Below are 21,699 nucleotides of genomic sequence, written 5' to 3' on the forward strand. Positions count from 1 at the left end.
CCTCTGGGATTACTTTCCACTCCACAAACACACACACACACACACACACACACCCCGCCTATTTCTTCCCCCGCCCTGCACTCTAGCCCTGCTACTGCAGTGTGAGCCAGAAATCAATAGGGCTGCTCTAATGGAGGTTCCAGCTGCAGTTGGCTGTGCAGACACACACACACGCACAGACACTGACGTCTGTGCAGCCTTCTCAGCCGATTGGACACCACATCGGATGTTCTGTGGAGCAAAGAATAGGAATCATTTACAGTCTGCTAAAAAAAAAAAATAAAAAATGGTACCTTGCATTTCCCCGTCTCGAAGAGCGCCAGGCTGGGCTCGCCGCGCAGGGCTGGCTGCAGTGCCTGAGCTATAGCCAGCGCACGGGGTGAGCGCAGGCACCGCATGGTACCCGGTGACACCCCGGGATCACCACAGCCGCTGTCGGGGCACGGAACCCTCCCATTCCTGTGGGATGCTTTTGTAAGGTTACCAATTCGTGCCGTGAAAGATAGGAATGCGAACATAGGAAAACAAACATGAAAAATCAAGGCAGTTTAACTGGTAGATTGATAGAGCTCTTGTGCCCTGTGATGTATTTGCAAGTATTTGTGATCATTGAAGAGTATTTTAATAAAAGCTTTCTTTTTAAGGTCTTTGTTGTAGAATCTGCATTGAACATTTAATATTTCAATGTAGGCTGCTTGCTTGCTTCCCTTTCCTTCAATAGAAAAATATTTAATTTGTTGAATATTCACTTCAAGTTTAATCTCATATAGCGTTTAGCTGTCATATATATTATATATATAACCATGTGTGAAGCTGCTCCTTGTTACTAAAATATGTCTGTTTTTTCCCCTTTTAAACAATAAAACTCAGGCTCTGCTGGTTACCTGATGTTATAGCTGTTTATCTCTAAAAAAAAGAAACAACTGTGTTAATGAGCATATAAAAAAATCCTAATTCTATGCTCCCAAGATAAGGCATTCCTGGGATCTGCAGCACTGCAGAACACCTCCCCCACCCCTCTGTCAATGTATTTGAACTTCAGTGTATTGACAGCAACTGCCCCAGCCTGAGTCTGGCTCCAGTGAAGCATTTATATTCCTTCCACTCAGCCCTCTGGATCTTTGCAGGGCTCAGGATGCCAACCCAGGACCCACTCTGGAGAAATAAAGTCTGGGAAAATGAATGAATCATAAAGCCAGATTGCACGACAGAATCACATCCCAGCCTGTGTTCTACAATTCATTCTTATGCAATCTAAAAAAAAATGTGGTTTAAACACTAAAAAATGATGGCATGTGGCAGGCTACTAAGTAATGGGCTGCAGGAAAGCTTAGAACAAAAGGGCCCAGGAAGCACAGAAATCCACCTCTCCTCAGCATTAGCAATTACACAGTCACAGTACCCCCTCCCCAAATATTTATCTAATCTCTGCTTTAATTATTTATATGAGTTGCTTTTTTCTGCTGTCCTTGGCAGTTTGGAGCACAAATTAACTGTTCTCTGTTTCTCTGTGTGGAGACATTCTGCCTAGGGTTTTTCCTTTCCTCCTGCCCACTCCTTATTAAGTTTTAACCCTTTGCTGTCCATTTGAAATATCTATGCTTTCAAGAGCTACCAGGTATATTTCCCAGCCTAACAGCAGACTGTTTACCTGACTGGTGAACATAGCATCATAGGCAAAAGTTGAAGTATACAGTGCAATTACTGTCTTGGTATATGAAATTAGAGTCTGAACTCTAACCTATATGATAAATTGTGTTTCTTTTATTTTTTTTTTTCTTTAAGGAAACAAACAGGTTTCTATGTGATGAAGCTGTTAGGGTGCTACTGCTTGGCTCATGCTGGATTTATTAATATCAGTGAAAATGAAGTGTCAATTACCCAGGGATAGAAAGCCTTTGCAATGCCACTAATCCTTACATTCCTTAATCTTCCCTATTCCTAACATTGGCATTTAGCACACTCAGAAACACCAGTCCAGGGCATCATCACAGCCACTAAGCTTGAGCATTTACTGAGTATATGTGCATCAAGTAACTACTTTTTTGATCTGGAGTTGAGCAACCATCTGGTAATTAATGAGAAACATGCAGTAGGGAAGGGGCACCATAGGCTGGTTGGCTAACTAAAGTCTTTGGACAGATTAATCTGAAAAGTGGGTGCTAAAAAGTGTTTAGCAGATACCATTCCAGTAGCTCAGTCCCATCCACCACATCCATGAGACTGCTGAGAAACAGTCCTTCCCAGGCCACTGAATCATAGAATTATAGTTTGGGATGGAAAGAACCTTCAAAAATAATCTAGTCCACCCCCCTGCAATGATAGAATCATAGAATAGTTAGGGTTCGAAAGGACCTTAAGATAATATATTTCCAAACCCCCTGCCATGGGCAGGGACACCTCACACTAAATCATATCACCCAAGGCTCTGTCCAACCTGGCCTTGAACACTGCCAGGGATGAAGCATTCACAACCTCCCTGGGCAACCCATTCCAGTGCCTCACCACCCTAACAGGAAAGAATTTCCTCCTCATATACAATCTAAACTTCCCCTGTTTAAGTTTTAACCCATTACCCCTTGTCCTATCACTACAGTCCCTAATGAAGAGTCCCTCCTCAGCATCCCTATAGGCCCCCTTCAGATACTGGAAGGCTGCTAGGAGGTCTCCACACAGCCTTCTCTTCTCCAGGCTGAACAGCCTCAACTTTCTCAGCCTATCTTCATACGGGAGGTGTTCCAGTCCCCTGATCATCCTTGTGGCCCTTCTCTGGACTTCTTCCAACAGTTCCATGTCCTTTTTATGTTGAGGACACCAGAACTGCACACAATACTCCAAGTGAGGTGTCATGAGAGCAGAATAAAGGGGCAGGATCACTTCCTTTGCCCTGCTGGTCACGCTCCTTTTGGTGCAGCCTAGGATATGGATGGCTTTCTGGGCTGCAAGCACACACTGAAGCTGGCTCATGTTCATTTTCCCATCAACCATATGCTCAAGTCCTTCTCCACAGGGCTGCTCTGAATCTCTTCTCTGCCCAACCTGTAGCTGTGCCTGGGATTGCTCTGACAAAGGTGTAGGCCCTTGCACTTGTCATGGTTAAAATCTATAAGGTTGGCATCAGCCCACCTCACAAGCATGTCGAGATCCCTCTAGGTGGCATTCTTTCCCTCCAGCCTATCAACCGAACCATACAGCTTGGTGTCATCGGCAAAGTTGCTGAGGGCGCACTCAATCCCATTGTCCATGTCGCCAACAAAGATGTTGAACAAGACCGGTCCCAACACCGATCCCTGAGGGACACCACTCATTACTGGTCTCCAGCTGGACATTGAGCCATTGACCACAACTCCTTGCATGCGACCATCCAGCCAGTTCTTTATCCACCGAGTGGTCCATTCATCAAATTGATGTCTCTTCAATTTAGACACAAGTATGTCGTGTGGGACAGTGTCGAATGCTTTGCAGAAGTCCAGGGCATCCATTTTCCCCTTCTTGAAAACGTGGGTTATATTACCCTTTTTCCAGTCGTCGGGAACTTCACCTGACTGCCATCATTTTTCAAATATGATGGACAGTGTCTTAGAACTTAATTTGTATGTGATAGTGGAGCATAAATATTCTTCAGTATCTGTAAAGTGGTGTGACTACTTTGTTTCACAGCTATAAAGTTCTTGTACTGAAACTGCCTAGTGTCTATTCCCCATGAACCACTGAGCAAAAAAATGTATTTATGAGTGCATCCATATGTGCTGAAATCCCCTAGAATATTGAATAACTGCTTGCTGTTAGCCCCCAAGCATCTCTTTTCCTCAAATACACTGTCCAAAATGTCAAAAGCCATTACTAATGGGGAAAGAAACCACAGGGAACAAACAACCAGTCCCAGGCAAAACGCTGGTGGCTCCATCTAAACACTTAGGCCGAACATTCTCCATTTGAAGCCATATACATGAGGAAACCATTTTACTGTCTAGAGTGATAGGAACACTTAGTATTAATTTGGAGAGAAAGTACCTGAAATAGCAGGTATCTCAAGGATGACAGCTTCAGAATGTTCTCACTGCGGCTTTCATGAGAATATGCAAGCAGTACTTCTGGTATTTAGAAAAGGACTCTGACTAAATAGTATTTTCATCAGTGTTGCTGGCCTCATCTGCTCAAAATTACTGATTATGTCTTCAAAGTGTTTCCATGCAGGCACATAGAGTTGCAAGCAAATTTCAAGCTGGCAGGATGCAAACTGTGTCTGGTCTGGAAGCCAGTCAGACACAGTCAAGTTTATAAAAGGTCTGCCAGCTAGGAGGATTGGATGAGCTAGGTGATGACTGTAAGCACCCAAGATAGGCATAGTTGTGGTCTCAAAATATTCAGAAATTTTAGTCAGCTGGGGGAAAAAAAAAAGTGCACCTTATTATGGAAATAGGGTAAAAATTACAGGAAAGAGTTCCGAGCAGTAACATGACTTAATTTTTTCCCATTGACTTCATCAGGAAGGAGGAGCAGGCCCACAGAGATGTCAATAAATTTAAGAATTCAGGGGGAAAAAAAATCTCAATAAAACCAACTAAGGAAATGGAGGGAATAGCTGATGGGAAAACATTGTAAACGAAACTCGGAGAATGCAAATACAAATTGAAAGAACAACTACCTCAAAGGCGATGGAGGGTCCAAAACTGCAAAAAGAAAAAGTTAAAAGTACCCAAAAGGGATCCCTCATACATATATATATGAGAAGTCAGGGTGAGTTAAAATTGCCAGAGTTGAGTTAGAGAAGAGATTCAGAGCAGCCCTGCGGAGAAGGACTTGGGGGTGCTGGTTGATGAGAAAATGAACATGAGCCAGCAGTGTGCACTTGCAGCCCAGAAAGCCAACCGTATCCTAGGCTGCATCAAAAGGAGTGTGACCAGCAGGGCAAAGGAGGTGATCCTGCTCCTTTATTCTGCTCTCGTGAGACCTCACTTGGAGTATTGTGTACAGTTCTGGTGTCCTCAACATAAAAAGGACATGGAACTGTTGGAAGAAGTCCAGAGGAGGGCTACGAGAATGATCAGGGGACTGGAGCACATCCAGTATGAAGATCGGCTGAGAAAGTTGGGGCTGTTCAGCCTGGAGAAGAGAAGGCTGCGTGGAGACCTCATAGCAGCCTTCCAGTATCTGAAGGGGGCCTATGGGATGCTGGGCATGGACTCTTCATTAGGGACTGTAGTGATAGGACAAGGGGTAATGAGTTAAAACTTAAACAGGGGAAGTTTAGATTGGATATAAGGAGGAAATTCTTTCCTGTTAGGGTAGTGAGGCACTGGAATAGGTTGTCCAGGGAGGTTGTGAATGCTTCATCCCTGGCAGTGTTCAAGGCCAGGTTGGATGAGGCCTTGGGTGATATGGTTTAGTGTGAGGTGTCCCTGCCCATGGCAGGGGGGTTGGAACTTGATGATCTTAAGGTCCTTTCCAACCCTTACTATTCTATGATTCTATGAATTCTGAGGGATGGGGGGGGATGACAAGGAGGCATTGAATATTGTGATAGTGTTCTTAGGAGAATAGTGTAAGGAAGTAAAAGTCACTTACAACTGGACCAAATACAGCATTGGAGATTATACTATAGGGAACAATTCTAAAATGGCAGGGTAAAGGTTTAAACAATGCAATAGGTCTTTCCAGCCTCTAATTTTCATGACTCCTAGTTACTATTAGTTGTTATCCACATTTAAGTGATAGTCCCCACTGTAAATTCTTTTGACTAAATACGAACCCATAAAGGGAATTAGAAATCTGAAATGGAGAAAAAAAAATGAGATAAAGAAAACTCCTTACAGAATGTTTAGAATTTTCCCAGCTTAACAGTGAAAATAAAAAAGAAAATAGACACACATAAACTTAGCAGAAAGTAATTCTCTTCAAAATTTTACAAGATTAACAAGTAAGGCTTTCACAGTTCTTAAAAAGAGTATGGTCCAAGATATGTTTTAAACAGACATGTACAAAACAGACATGCAGTTTTAATTTGAAAAGCCTGTTTAGTGCTTATCAAGCCTGCATGCTTTGCTTTCCCAGTGATGACTTGAGCATAGAAACATGCTTAAATTCTTTTCTGAACTGGGACCTAAACTCTGGTTGATACTAATACATGAGTAAAGGAGTAATTCTTTACTAATTAAAAGTCATGCTGCCTACTCATATATATGTATATATATACATATAATTTGCATAACTGCAGCAGTTCAAAACCTGATCAAAGACTTGATATGCACACAGGCAAAAAAATGTGATTTGAAGTACTAAATGTCTTAAAGAAGATGACCAATTAAATAAAGGACAGGCAAAGAAAAATTTATGACAGGCTCATTGAGATTAGAACATATTTCATTGTTTCATGTTTTCTGCTGTACTTTCCAGTTTGTAGCACATTTTTTTCCATGACATGACTTAGGATAACAGACCTCTTGAATTATGTGTGTCTTCTAAGGGGATGTGATGAAATTAAGGGAGAAATAGCAGACTAGTCCAGGATGGGGTATAAACCAAGCATTATAGCAAAGCTTGGAAAGGAATGTCTAAGGCTGAAAAAGCCAATAAATTGTTTGCAAAAGCTGCAGTTGAGAGCAGGATTCACTTTAAGGTTAAGACATACACAACAGTGGTTAAAGTCCCATTATAGTCAGTGGAGATCTAATCAAAACAGTCACCATTGCTTGAAGGAATTTCGGGTATTCAAATAAGATATGTATATTTCAGAGAGAAATTAATAGCTTCCCAGGCTCCATCACATGTATTTCTCCAATCTCATTTTTTTGTAAGGGGAACTAAAATGTTGAGCACATCTTCATGTAGATGTTTTAATCTCACCATGAAACACTTTACTACTTTAACACAACTACTTTACTTTTTCAAGCTGATTCACTTTTCTAAACAGAGGCAACTAGTGCTATATGACACACCCCAGCTGTGCCTGCTTCAGAACACACAGGTTTCTCGGTAGGTCTTCCTGGAAACTTCTGCCAGCCCTGTGCAATTACCTGACAAAGATGCCATTTTGAGACTGAATTAGGGTGCAGCCCCTAATGACTCTTTGCAAGGCATTTTTCTACTTATTAATAAGGAATAATAATAATAAAGCTGAAAAGTCCTGCCATGTTTTGCATTTTCCCTTCACTTTGTTTCTTTTTTGCCTGTGTGAAATATCAGCGGGTTTCCATTTTCAGTAGAAATATGACCATATCACCAGACACATTTTTATTAAAAAGCTTGCTTAGTTCATGTACTACCTTTTTTAAAAAACAGTTAGTTTAGTTACTAAGCTTAGATAACTCTCAAAGCTAGTTAATATCGCAAAAAAATATTCAGGAAACTTCAGTCAGGACACAGTATACCTCCATTATGTTTATAAGCATAAGAAGTATGTGATTCAGGACAGACAACACTGTAACTAATGATTAGGCAAACATAAAACAGGACAGATACTTATTATTCCTCTGGCATATTCTCCAAGGTCCAGCAGCTTGTGTTGTGTGGATATCCTAAGCCAAAATTTGCATTGACAGCATTATGCTCAACACCTCTGTCAATATTCTTCCATAAATCTGGTAATTTCTCCTTGAACCAATCCATTCTTTTCCTATCATATGCTTTTAATGTCAAAGAATTGTGCATGCAATTATGTAGTAAAATATATTCACTATGTATTTAACAATGTCTTTTTGCTTCTTTTATACTTGATGTATGATAATTTCTTTGGGAATCTTCCCCTTCATTTATTTCATGGCAAATCATTCTGAAGCCCGTTCTCCACAACTTTCATAGATCATCACTCATGTATCTCCCCTTCCATTATTTTCCCCATGCCAGGCAGAAGTTCTGGCTATGAAAGTTCTTGCACAGAAGCTATTGCTCACCTCTGAACCTCACTGTTTGTTTTTTTTTTCCCAATTTCCTTTATCTTTTTTTGAGACAAGATCACCAAACTTGCATGCAAAAGATACGGATATCATCTATTTTTAGCTATACATATATGTGTATATGTACTGCACATATATACATTTTATTGAATTCCTTAATGTGACATTTAGATATTTTGTGGAGGCAGTTCTGGGCACAGGTACACAAAAGGTCACACCCCATTTTACAATGGGATTTAATCCCATTTAGTTTACACAAGACAAAAACTGCTATCCCAAATCATCCCATTAGCTATTGTCTTATCCTAGTAAAATATCATCTTTAGATACTAACTGTTTAGTAAGAAAATTTATATCTTTAATAGTGTTTAGCATTTTGATCATTCATAGCATTGTCAGATTAAAGAAGCTAAATGCCTTATTCCAAGTAAAACCATAGCAGCTTCATAAACTAGTTAGGACTGGGAGGATCTGGTCCAGATGGCATGAGCCAAATACATTTAACAAATCCTCTGTCTTCCATTGTTAACCTCCTAACATGCAATTGCAACCATATTTTTAAAAATAAGAAGCTATGCTAGGAAGAAGTGGTGTTCATCCTTACATTGGAAACTTATTAGCAAGGATATTTGACCAGGGTCCAGGGTCTTAGGCTTCTCTTTAAGCTTTGAATGTCAGAGAGCAAGACTGTAAACCCCAGGCCTCCAAGCAGAGGGTTTTAAGAATCACCAGGAGTAAGCAATGCTTTAAAATCGGCAGTCTGCCTCACTCATAATTGGGCACCAAAACCGCTTTGCACTCAGGGTGTATGGAAACTGCAAGCAGAACCACGAGAATACATGCATACTGGGACACCCAAAAGTTATCTGGTGCTGATTCCAGAACTCAAAACCATCGGAGACCAAATTTAACTAATTATTTACTGTTGCTGTCAAGAAGTTTGGTTATGCACACTAATTTGGAAAAAGAAACCACAAACCTGAAATATGCTAATAACTCCACAAGAAGCATTTAGAAAACATGTGAGTGGCATCAGTGACAATCTGTCACTTGATCTACCTTCTTATCCACGTGATTACTGCTCCTGTTCCCACCTCCTGCTCCTTCCTTCAATATCAGTTTTTCAGCCATCATGCTGAACCTGGATAACAGGCTGATTATAATATTGTGGCTTTTTTTTTTTTTATTAATTGCTTCACAAGAGGTAAACAGACAGTCTCCTCTCCTTTCCTTTCCTCTCTTCTCAAATGAACATGAATGCAAGGTCCTGCATCTGGGAAGAAGTAACTTAATGCAACAGTACAGACTAAGGGCTGACAGAAAACGTTTGACAGAAAAGGACTTGGAGGCTTCGTGGACAGCAAGTTGAGCATGAATCAGCAGTATACCCTTGAGGTAATGAGGTTTATCTGCACTCTGGGCTGTACTAGATAGAATAAAACAAGCAGGACGATGGAAATGTTTACTCTGTTCTAACTGGAAAATCTGAGACTGTATCTGAAACAGTCAAATTTTGGGATCCCCACTGCAAGGAACACATGAATAAACAGGTGAAAGTCCAGACAAGAGCCATTGACTTACAAAGCTGGACCACATGACATACAGGCAGAGGCAGAGAGAAGTGTGTGCGCTCAGACTGGAGAAGGCTAAGGGAGGTTCAGCTGCTGTCTTCAACAACATTGTAAGTAATTATGTAGAAGAGAATCAGACTCTCCCCACATGTGCAAAAATAGCATGAGAGGCAATGGTCACAAGTTGCAACAAGGGAAGTTCCTATTAACCATAAGGAAAAAATTCTTCCTCATAGGATGTGGTGGACATGCCATCCCTGGAAACATTCAAGGATTCAAGGCCAGGCTCGATGTGGTTCTGAACAGCCTGGTGTAGTTGAAGATGTCCCAGCTCACTGCAGGGAGGTTGGACTATATGACCTTTGAAGGTCCTTTCCAAACCAAATTATTCTATGATTCCATGTCAGCTCTGGAAAGCCAAAAAGGCTATGGGATTTCCAGCTTTGGAGATACTCAAAACTTGATTGTACAAGCCCTGAGCACGTTGCTCTGGTCCTGACGCTAGGCTAACTTTGAGCAGGGGATGGAATCAGATAACCTCAAGTGATCACTTTCAACCTGAATTGTTTGGTGATTCTAATAATGTATTTAAAACTAAAATACAAAGGCATTTTCAAAGTTAAGGTTCAGTTTCCAGTTCAAAAGTCTTCATATTAAACTTCAGAAAGAATTACAACCATTTTTAACTGTAGCATAATTGCTAGATTACAGGCTAGTAGTAATAATGTATCTGATATGGGGGGGGGGGGGGAGCAGCACATCTGTGCAATCCCAGTCTAAGCACATAGAGTACAGTCAGAAAAAAGAAGACACTGGTTTGCTGCAACTTGAAATTTTTTATATATGTACACACTATAGAGCATATATCTGAATTTTTATATTTGTACTCAGAGTACCCGAAATGATAACTTGTTAACAAAAACTGAATTAGCACAATAATACATTGCCTACACAGTTTATAAATGATGACATTATTAAATGCAGTGAGAAGTAATATGCGAAGTATATTGTCTGAAATGAATCAGGGGCAAAATCTGTGAATTTTAGAAGAAAAAAAGATCTTCAGCGTCAAAAACCAAAGAGAAGATTAACAGAAGAAGAAAAAAGTGAATCAAGTAGATAACATTTTTGAAGAAATTTTTAACACTGTGCTCTGGGGTGAGGATAAGGATTCCAATACAAGCAAGCAATCCAGATATAAAAGCTTTTAGGTAAAGTGAGAAGTATTTTCAAGCTGTTTCTGTGGTTGAAATGGCAACATCTGAAAACCAGAAGAAAAACTACAGTGGGTATCACATCTGTATAAGGCCTTATTAATTCTACTGATTGAACTCCCTCTTTTAAACAATCCTCACTGTGATAGGGTTGTTTATTCTTCATTGGCTACCTTGCAGAAACAAAAAGAGGGAAAAAAAAATCTGTTTTCTCCAAACATTGATTTATTTTTTTTTTTTTGCCAGATCTACGCAACACACAAATAACATTTAGCGCAAATATGAGTAGTGATGGTCTCAAGAAGCTCTGTGAGTACTCCTAGAATTAAACAGAAGCAGAATGTACTGGAGGAAAGATCCAGCTACCTAAATATTTATACACTAATTCTTGAATTCATTTAATATTTTGTATTGGCAATACAGTATTGTGGGAGAAAGACATCTGAATCTGATGCTGTTTTTCCTTAGGAACAGAAAGAAAGTTTTTCTTTAGGAACAGAAAGGAACTATTCCTGGAGGCATAGTTGCTCTTGTCTCATCTAAACACAATTTACCATTAGTTTTCAAACTGTCACAGGAAGCGACTAAAGAAATTCTGCTAAGACACCAGTAGGTGACCTTTAGGTAACTAATTCAAAGACCAGCTGCAAAAAAACAATATGATGCCAACAAAGTAAATGGTAAATTTGCAGTGGCAGAGGATCAGGCTGGTTTCTGTTCCTTGGATGGTATCCTTTTATTTTCTGAAAAATATGGATCCTGATTTGAATTATCACAATTTTTAATGCAAAATATTTGCAAAAATATCTACCAATGGGAGGATAGTCAGACCATCTAAAATTAGGCTGATACTTTAAAACAGTATCAAATAGATTGTTTAGGCAAAAGTGTTTTGGTAAAATGAATTATATTTTTATTTAGAAAAACTAAAATTAACTTTTATGAAGAAAAATAAGTTGCACTGATTAATGAAGAGGACTTAAAGATTTAAGAAATGTTCTATTTCTAATTAAGGTTAATTATGGCTTACTTGGCTAAGACAAACATTCTAACTCATAAATTAATTGAACTTAAAATTGAACTTAAAATAGAGAAGGCCCATTAATAAAGAGCAGGCAGATTAAGAGAAAAAGTATTTGATCAGAACTGATCAAGCTACCATAGGCAAATGAGTTACCAGCCATCAGTGGTGTTCCAGTAATTTGCCAAGTGCTTTCTTCCAACTGTATCGAATTAGCATTTTATTTCAGTATTCACAGTAAGTTATTATGACATAGCTTAAGTGAAGTGAATACATTTTACACTGCAACAGCAAACTAAAAATACACACACAGTAGTAGATTATAGCTCAGCTGAGGTCCTGAAGCTCCTTAGTTTATGGTAACCTAGCCATTTTCAGTGTGTTTGATGGTAACAAGAGCCTGGTATGTCTTTCTTCCTCAGCGTGTCCTCTTTTTCTTCTCCTCCCTCCTCAGACATAATTTCAGGACTGGAAGGAGAAAGAGGAGAGAAATCACAGGCTGGCCATATGACCAGGATTTCCAGACCCCCAGGATAAGTGGGATCTGGACATGTCTTGTGGAGTTGATCTGTGCAATTGCTAACCATCTGCATAGCGTATGTGTGCTAGATCAGATGTGCGCGTGTGTAGCAAGTTCAGTGTATGGCATACTGCCCATATTTCCCTCTGAGATTCCCTGGATGTGTGCCCATCCCTTAATTTTGTATACCTCAAACAACTCCTTCCATTCTTCTCTCTAGTGGCATACAGAAAATTAAGGAAGCTGTCCTATAAAGTAAAAAATCATGGTAAGAGTACAGCAGCAGTTAAACACGTTTTAAACTTTGTCAAGAACACTGCCAACACTATTAGCTGTAAATTATTGCGAACAACAGCAACCTACTATACACATACAACAGTACAACCAGCTGAGAACAAACACCATACACTTCCTCACAATGAACATTTACATAACATGGTGCAGGCACAAAGTATTATGTCACTAATGTGTTTCTGTAGATTCTTGAGTGCCTCTGGCTTTGCAGAGTACATCCAGCTAAATAGCTCTTGTATGGCCCTAGGACATATATGTCTGGCTTCCTGCAGCCTCTGCTCGATTGAATATAATGGAGTCATGCTAAATGACAGAGCCCTCAGCATGGTAGGTGGAGGGGGCAGGCACAAGCACAAAGAATTAATCAAGCAAGCCAATTCTAAATTGTATAAATTCTGTCAAGCAAGTATCTATAACATATTCTGTCACTGAGACTGTCAAAATGTGCTAAATCCTCAGCTTAAGTGAAAATAGTAGAGATATTCTAAATTACACCAATTATGGCAATATGCACTAACAGAAGATCTTGCCTTATTTTACAGGGTTTTTGAAAATTTGATGGCACAAAGAGCCTTAGAAGCCACACTTCCTGCTTTGTACTGTTTCCTCAATTCACTGAACCTCATTTCTCTGTATACTAGAAAGTATCTGCTTTTCTGCCCAGGAGTAAAAGCTGGTCCTGCCCTGCTCTTTCCTGGACTGTCAGTGTGGTGCTAGCTTTGTCAACAGCTCTGGAAAAACGATTTTTTACTTAACTTGTACCCTAAAGCTGTGCAAATGATCTGTAGCAAGTAGTTGTAATTTCTTCTCCTTCTTATGTTTCTGAAATATTTTCACTATTTGCAATTTTCATCAATTTCTTCATTAATGTATTTTCTGAAATTAACTCAAGTATCCAGTGTAGCTATATAATTTTATATTAAATAAAACCCACATTCATTTGATCAGGAATTTGCTGTACCAGAAGTTCAGTGTTTTCTGCAAAGCTGAAGCAATTCAATTTATTTTACACTGCACTGTTCCCCACTTGAAAGAAATTAAGATTAAAAACGATAAATAAAAGTTTACACCATTTTTCCAGGTGGTGTAATGAAACCACAGAGGTTTCATTTCAGTAACTGGATAAACAGATGAAAAAAAAAAAATAGAAAATTTTATGATAACAATTTTCCAATGAAAGAAAAGCAAAATTTTCTAAACTCCATGTTTGAACCAGGTAAAAATTGAAAGTGAACAGATCAGGTTATAACCCCATCTCTGGAACTAACTCTTAATGCTTATGAATAAGGAGTTTATTTCCAAGTTCTGCTTTATTATTGACTATCTGCAAAATGGCATATAAAAATTCTTTACTAGTATCATTCACACAGTTTAATTACCAAGTAGAGGTGCTAATAAAAATGCCTTCTTTTTGTTGTCACAGCTATTTTCAACTTACTACTGTGTTGGCATTGTAACAGGAAAACCATGGTATACCCCTTTTCTGAATTTTGAGAGTAGACAGAATTGAATTAACAACCAAACTGGCTTTCTGAACTCCCTACATTTTTAAAAATCCTTAAGGAGAAAAGTAATCAGTTATTGCTAACTCAAAATATATAGGGCATGTTTTCTCTGATGCTGGTAAGATCTAAACTACCAGGACAGGAGTTTCTGTGAAGCTGAAGATGCAGATGAACAAAAGCAAAAGCAGCTTAATGTCTCAAATACCATTTTGAGTTTACTGTGGAAGTCTAGCAAAATAGGATGGGTTTGTACAACTAGAAATAAGGTCAAGCAAACATACTATTGCATTAATATCTTGTGTAATGCCCTTATGGTTGAACTCTCTTCCTTTTATTAATATATTCGTTAGGATTCACGTACCTGTCTTGTACAACACAGGCTCAGGAGGCATATTTGCTCTGAGACAGGTGCACAGCATGTGGCTCTCAGCTGGGTTAAAAGAAAAGCATGCATACGTATGTTGCTGAGCATAGGGAGAAAGGAAAATGGATGAAAGTTGGTCTGATACAAAAGATAAGCATGAAATGAAAGGACACAACACATGGAAAGGGGACAGATGCATGTGTGTACTAAATAGAAAAGAAAGTTCCATGCATTAAAAGGGAGAGTAAGCAAAAACTGTCACCTGACTCACATAAATTAGAAAGATTATTTTCTTAGAAAGGAATTAAAATTGCAATAGTTTATAGGGCATTGTTTTCCTTAAACAAACCTGAAATGTTTCAAAGTAGGGCTCTTTTGTGTGTGAACTGAAAACCAGATAAAAGAGCTGAACTCACAAGGAACCCAAACAGAAGATGCACTAACAAGTTAGAACCAAAATCCTCTGATGTTCCTTGTCACTTCATCTTTAGCAAAGTCCATCTGCACAGGAGCTCTCATTTCTCTTCTAAAGAAGGGTTATACAATGATTAGAAGTAATCATATAAGCAGAAATCCTACAATGAATTAGGATGAAGATTCGGCATTTTCTCAGTTCACTTATGAAGAAGTAGGAATGAATTTTCAAAAGCAATGGAGAGATTAGCATACTTCTACACTGTATCAACTGCTTTTTGTTTTCTAGATATACTGCCCTTTTTTCATCCATTTCTCATAGGCAGGACTTCTTGTACATAGAAGTGTATCTTTCAGTGCTTAGACCTCTCTAAAGGAAAAGTAAAAACCTGTGGTTTAATGTGAAGCTAAAATTGACCTTAAAGTCCTATTGTGTTTCATCTTCATATGAATTGATTAGAATCTATGGAGAAATTGATCACTTTTCATTTCACTGTCATATCCAAAGTCTGTATATCATACACAAGCCTATAAAATGAATGAAAATAAAAAAACCAACAAAACAAAATATTTGCTAAAGCTACTGTAGGAATTTACAGTCAATTGAGCTTCTTCATCTATTTTTAAAATGTACAGATTCTGAAAATAAAAGACTGCTATATTCTCATAGTGAAGTATTGGAACTTGGTGATCTTAAGCTCCTTTCCAACCCTAACTATTCTATGATTCTATTCTCTACCTGCAGTTCTTCACAACTCAGTGGCAGTATCATATATGTTTCAAGGAAAATACGATTCAAATCAACCATGTACAGTTAGGAAAATGCAACTAGAATAAACTTTGAAGCAAACCCCTACCAGTGTGCACTTTAAAGATATTTCCGGGACAGAAAGTATTAAGCATAGACATCAGATTCTTTCTTTTAGTTACTTCCAAGTTCAATTTAATGCTAATATCATAGAAATACATAAGGAGGTTGAAAGCAGTTGAGATGTTCACCTATTTATCAATTGTATGTTATTTTCTGTTTGGGTATAAAACTTCAGAATTCTACCTGTAGTTAGACTGATAAAAAGAAAAGCTATTCCAGGAAACATATGCTAGTTGGCTCAATTCTGGAGAACTAAAAGTTTTATATATATATATTGATTTCTTGAAAATCTATTTTACACAAACAATTCTTTCAAAACAGTATAGGAAAAAATTACAGCTCTTTCAATTAAGTTGACACTGTGATCCTGGGGATGGGGTGGCAGGAAGGCTTTTCTATCTAAGAACTTCAATGTTTTATTTGCATGGGTTAAACACAGTCTATATTATTTTATTACCTCCAGGTTATTTTATGTGTCTTGTCTCTAGGTGATTATGCAGGTGGGAATAGACTAAGATCTAAGCCAACCTCACTGCGCACTGAAGACATGTAAGTCAATGAGGAACGACTGACCAGGTGTGATTCAGTTCATAGTCTAGTACAGAGTCAATCCAGATATGAAAATATTCCACTTCATCCTATTGCAACATTCCAGTTTGTAGGTCATTTGCAAGTAATGGCCTTGTACATAAAAAAAAAAAAAATTAGAAAAAGTTACAAAAGTTTATTATATTTGGGGAATTGGTATGAATTGGTTTTGGTTTGGTTTGGTTTTTAATTTTTTTTATTACAATCCCTACTAAGTAAACTCATTAGCTTCAATGAAATAAAAAGATCCCAGAGCCAAGCAAAATACAACTTATCCAATACTAAATGACCCATGCGGAAATTAGAAGTAACCAGTCTGGAAATCTACCTGTTTCTAAAGCATGGTCTATACGGCAAACCCTGCATGGGTGAAACACAGATGAGAAGTTTCTACTGGGAAGACTGTACCCTCAGTCACATAATGACCATGTAAACCAGTTTTTAGAGTATGCATTGTAATATCTGACATATGAAACTGATTTGTGACTCTATGCATCTGAACTCTGACATAATCTAAAATAAAGTTATTGATGATCTCTATTTTTACATAAGGCAAAGTATCACTGGAAGTGAAGTCAGCCACAGGGAAGACAAGAAGCATGTGAAGTAGGATGGGATGCAACTATTTCTCTCCTAAGAGACCTATTACAGAACTAAGTGCTCAAATTAATTGCTAAGGTAGCATGGTGGAAAATAAAATACACGGGCATAAAGAATCCAAACAGAAAATATGCTTCTTGTTAGCATTGTTCTTATAGAGACACTACTCTGAGATCAATGTTTAATTTTCTTAGTTTCTACTAAACAGCTATTCATAAACAGACAGACTTCTCTTTAGCTATAGAAGTAATAGATCATCCACAGCCAGTTCTGAAAACCAGCAAATTTCTGGTAGATAGTCCTGTAGGGAAAATAAACAAACAAACAAAAAACAACAAACAAAACCCCATCAAACCACACAAAACCCAGCAAGACTGAGGGCAGAAGAAAACACTACCCATCTCCCTCTCTTCTTCTTCCAAACCCATTTCTGATGTTACCTTCTTTTCCTCTGCCCTTCTTACACACTTCAATCCTGATGACTCTTCCATCCTTCCTCCAGAGCACACAGTATTTGATCCTCAGTAGAAACTGCTATTCTCATTTTCTCCTCCATTTTCAAGCTGCTAGCATTTTACTGTTTTACCTTTCCTATTAATGTCTGGTCTTTCTTTAAGTTCACTAAGATCTACTATACACAAAGCCTTCAGCTACCAAGGATCTTGCTGCTCTCCTGATGGAATTCATTCACAAGAATCAGCTGACTGTGATGAAGTGACTATATGCAAAGTCCCTTTACCTCTTTTAAATAACATCACCATTTCTAAGAAAAAAATAAATTGAATATATAATTGTAACATTTTTTATTTACATAGTTTGAAGACAGCAATGAAGTAGGGTGATTTTGAAGGGGGTGGGAAGGAAAAGGCAAGGCAAGTGGGAACTGCAGTATGAAACAAGAAACCCTTTTTTTAATGCAGTTTGCTTCAGGTTTGTGAGGATTTTTGGTTTTGTTTTGGATTTTTGTTTAGAATAGAATAGTTCATAGAATAGTTAGGGTTGGAAAGGACCTTAAGATTATCTAGTTCCAACACCCCTGACATGAGCAGGGACACCTCCCACTAAACCATGCCACCCAAGGCTTTGTCCAGCCTGGCCTTGAACACTGCCAGGGATGGAGCATTCACAACTTCCTTGGGCAACCTATTCCAGTGCCTCACCACCCTTACAGTAAAGAACTTCTTCCTTATATCCAATCTAAACTTCCCTGTTTAAGTTTTAACCTGTTACCCCTTGTCCTGTCACTACAGTCCTTAATGAAGAGTCCATCCCCAGCATCCTTATAATCCCCCTTCAGATACTGGAAGGCTGCTATGAAGTCTCCACACAGCCTTCTCCAGGCTGAACAGCCCCAACTTTCTCAGCCTATCTTCATACAGGAGGTGCTCCCGTCCCCTGATCATCCTCGTGACCCTCCTCTGGACTTGTTCCAAAGGATCCATGTCCTTTTTATGTTGAGGACACCAGAACTGCACACAATACTCCAGGTGAGACCTCACAAGAGCAGAGCAGAGGGGCAGGATCACCCCCTTCAACCTGCTGGTCACGCTCCTTTTGATGCATCCCAGGATACAGTTGGCTTTCTGGGCTGCAAGTGCACACTGCCGGCTCATGTTCATTTTCTCATCAACCAGCACCCCAAGTCCTTCTCCGCAGGGCTGCTGTGGTTGGTTTGGTTTTTTGTAGTTTTTTTTTTTTTTTTTGTTGTTGTTGCCCTTCTTTGCAAATGTTTTTCTAGACAGGGTCCAGAAATCTATTAGTACAATCAAAAAGAAAACTTCTGAATCCCCAACATTGGATATGTGTAAGATTCAGCTGCACTGGGTGCTGGGCCACCTTCTCTGGACTGTGTTTTTTGCCAGGAAAGTTTGGACCAGATGATTCTTGAGGTCGCTTCCAACCTGATATTTTATGATTTTACTGTTATTTTTATTCTTCTGTCTTTAAGATGACTAAATGTTTATTTGGGGATGCAAGTGGAAGGCAAGTGGGAAGCCTATTTTAAAGACAGGAAATCTCATTCTGGGCAAATAAAGACAATATAGGGTATAATCAGAATGAGGAAATAAAAAAATAAAGAACAATGTATAAAGAAGAGGATGCACTGTCTTTGGAAAGTTGAGAAAAAGTACACAAAACATGAAGATAATTATCCTCCCAGATCCATTTACTAAAATATAAAAATCTGAAATATCCCATTTTGAAATAATTACACCATAATCCAATTTAGACCTTGACCAGAGTAAACGATGCTCATGAGCAAATGAAGGCAGTTTAATAGCTGGAATTGGAAGTAGCACATGCAGTGTCAATGGCCAAATATACCCCTGTCACACAGGCCCGATGATAGTTCCTTACTTCCTATCTCAGTCTCTCATGTTTTAACTCTACTGTTTCTGTTGCTGCCTTTCGCTCTCACAGTGACTTCCCATGTTTCTAAGTCCTGCATCCTTCCACACTATATCTGTTACTGGCTTTTGCAGGTAAGGTGAAAATTACATCTTGCCATCATTTAGGTAGGCGATATACAATTTAGTTTCACAAGTAAAACTGAGAAAGGGGTGAACAAGATTTTTTAAATTTATTTAATTTTATTTACTTATTTACATTGTCAAATACCAGAGTAACTAGCATACAAATCTGCAGTCACTAATGAGTTGGTTGCTGAAACATGAAGTTGGAAGGAGTTTAATGTGGGCTATCAAGTAGTATATGCAGTATAATATTTATCTAAGCATACCTACAGACAAAGGAAATGATAAAGTAAGGGTGTAAAAGAAGATACTTGCTTTCATTTGGCTGCTAGCAGTATCCTGAATCTAGTATGTGTACTCCTGTCAAAGAAAGCAACAGAACAGCTGAGAAAAATTCAGCTATTTGTCCTTGGATGTGGAACCCTCTGGAGTGAATGGAGGATACCTTCTTCCCCAACAAAACCTAGGAATACTCTGTAGAAATAGGCTTCTGATGTAGCTGGGGCAAAGACCAATAAGTCCATAATAGAGAGGAATAAGGGAGCAGGGGTAAGATGCACAAAAGCAATCAGGCTTCAGTGATGATGAAAAGAAAGATGGTTCCTAGGGATAAGACAGGATCATCTATAATTTGCTGCAACCCAGGGAGCCTCTGAAAGTTGCTGATATAAGACCAAGACTGAGAGTGAAGACACAGTTTGTGAGGGGAAGATGTGCTCTGTTCTGTTTCACCCAGCTGATGCAATTTTCTCTGCTTTACTTACCTGGTTCTAAAAATAGCCTTTAATCACAATAAGAAGTAGATTTTAAAGGGCTTTTTACGTATATCCACTTTAAGGGTGGGGACAGGCAGAACAATATGATAGTACTGACCAACTCAAAAAAGTCCCATCAGCATGAGAAAACATGCTGGCTGTTCAGCATTTACATTGCTCAGGAGGTTATTAGCCCTGAGCTATTAGTAATGCCATGATATTTCATGATAAGATGTGAAAACTGTACAGTATATCCTATTATCTCACATTTTATCAATGTGAAAAGAATAATAATATTAAAAACATAAATTAATTTTATTTTGCCTTCACAGCCAAGTTTCCCCATTTAGCATGCTCCCAAAGAAACAGTCTGATGAAACTTTGACATGAGGCTGTCACAAGGTTAGATATCTTGTGAATCAATATGGCTAGAGATTAGACATGTGGATTGTTAGCTTCCATGTGCAAATCACTATGTAAAAACATGCATAAGAACTAAGTTTGCTATTTTTAAAAACTGTAAAATACGGATCTAACCACATAGCAGGAGAGACCACCTTACATGGATGTATCATTAGAAAACAGGATGTCACTGTTGCATAATAAACAGGCTTCATGCCTCAGTATTTCTATTTTCTACACTTCATAATACTATCTAACAGGTAAAGGATTCAGAGCCAATCCCCAAAATATATTTAACAGAAAACATACATTGCTATTTGGACAGTTGCAGCTATGTCATCATCCCTAAGAAGCATAGGAAATACATGTGTACTTTCAAAAAGGAGATGCATTAAACCAGTATGACTGACTGGTATGGCTGCATGCTTTTGTTTAAAATATTCTCCATCTTCAGGTCATAACTTTTCATTTTTAAAACCAATTATCACTTAAAAAAAAACCCAAACCAGCAAAACACTAAACCATTCTACAGGACCTGGGAGTTCTGGTGGACACCAAGTTGAACATGAGCCAGCAGTGTGCTCTTGTGGCAAAGAAGGCCACAACTGGTATTCGGGGCTGCACTGAGATGAGTGTCATGAGTAGGTGGAGGCCTGTAATCCTTTCCCTCTACTCATTACTGATGAGGCCACCCTTGGAGTGCTGTGTTCAGCTCTGGGCTCCTCAGAGCAAGGGAGACATAGACATACTTAGAGAGAGCTCAGCAAAATGCCATAATGACGAAGGAACTGGAGCATCTCTTCTATGAAAAAAGGCTGAGAGAGCTGTGGCTGTTTAGCCTTAGGGAGAGAAGAATGTATGTATGCAAATACCAGAAGGGAGGGTGCAAAGAAGGCAGCCAAGCTCTTTTCAGTGTCAGGACCAGAGGCACTGGGCACAGACTGAAACATGGGAGGTGCTGTCTGAACATCAGGAAAGACTTTTTTACTGTGAAAGTGACCAAGCACTGGCACAGGTTGCCCAGAGAGATTGTGGAGTCTCCATACTTGGATATATTCAAAAGTTGTCTGGACATGGTCTTGAGAAACTGTCTTTATGTGAACCCTGCTTGAGCATGGGGGTTGGACCAGATGACCTTCATAGGTCCATTCCAACCTCAATTGTTCTGTGATTCTGTGATACATGAAGGATTCCTTGTGTAGATAATCACC

The 21,699-nt window shown here is 38.9% G+C and overlaps 1 long non-coding RNA gene across 2 annotated transcripts; it reads right to left on the reverse strand.

Moving 5' to 3' along the window:
• Window positions 1–11,774: 11,774 nt before the first annotated feature.
• LOC133214600 (uncharacterized) lies at window positions 11,775–16,372 on the reverse strand. 2 transcript variants are annotated; one of them, XR_009726169.1, is made up of 4 exons: window positions 16,243–16,372; window positions 14,734–14,770; window positions 14,382–14,450; window positions 11,775–13,246 (listed from the first exon to the last, which is right to left on the reverse strand). It is a non-coding gene; the product is annotated as an uncharacterized LOC133214600 (long non-coding RNA). The 2 variants fall into 2 exon arrangements; XR_009726170.1 differs by having other exon boundaries at window positions 14,734–14,910; window positions 16,243–16,366.
• Window positions 16,373–21,699: the final 5,327 nt, after the last annotated feature.

Source organism: Neopsephotus bourkii, unplaced genomic scaffold (genome assembly GCF_033783945.1).
Source record: "Neopsephotus bourkii isolate Nb327-2 ecotype Australia unplaced genomic scaffold, CSIRO-AGI_Nbou_v1 NB_908, whole genome shotgun sequence".
In the NCBI taxonomy this organism is placed as follows: Eukaryota; Metazoa; Chordata; class Aves; order Psittaciformes; family Psittacidae; genus Neopsephotus; species Neopsephotus bourkii.